Raw genomic sequence first — 592 nt, forward strand, 5'->3', positions numbered from 1 at the left:
GCTTTAAGATGATATCAATAACTCTGTATGCCTCAAAATCAAAACTGACGAGCCCTTGATGATCCCACCATGTCGTGACACCTATTATTGTTTAGTGCATACATTATTATGTGCATCATGTATGTGTGCAAGCATGTTTTTCATGAATATTATGCAATGCGCATAGAGCAATGATTGTTTTACGGATTTGCGCGAAATAAAATATGTCATATTATTTTTATCATTATAAGTGAACAATGTAATTAATATTACGGGGGGGGGTAAGAGCAAATGTAAGAAAAGTGTAAGAAAGATGGGGGGGGGGGGGTCAAAAAGTCCCCAAAAAGGTGTAAGATTATATTTGAACAGCCCCTAAACAAATTACAAAATTTTCACCAAATGCTCTAGAGGTAGTATTGAAGGCTGCAAAGTCCCGTGATTCTCTCACCACATTTCGTCAAATTTGTGAGCCGGCTTTTTCCTTGTGATCACCTGGTGTTTGTCGCTGTCTGTGTGTCTGTACGTGGTGTTTGTGGCTGTCTGTGTGTCTGTACGTGGTGTTTGTGGCTGTCTGTGTGTCTGTACGTGGTGTTTGTGGCTGTCTGTGTGTCTG

The sequence above is a fragment of the Aplysia californica genome, unplaced genomic scaffold (assembly GCF_000002075.1).
Source record: "Aplysia californica isolate F4 #8 unplaced genomic scaffold, AplCal3.0 scaffold01171, whole genome shotgun sequence".
Lineage (NCBI taxonomy): Eukaryota > Metazoa > Mollusca > Gastropoda > Aplysiida > Aplysiidae > Aplysia > Aplysia californica.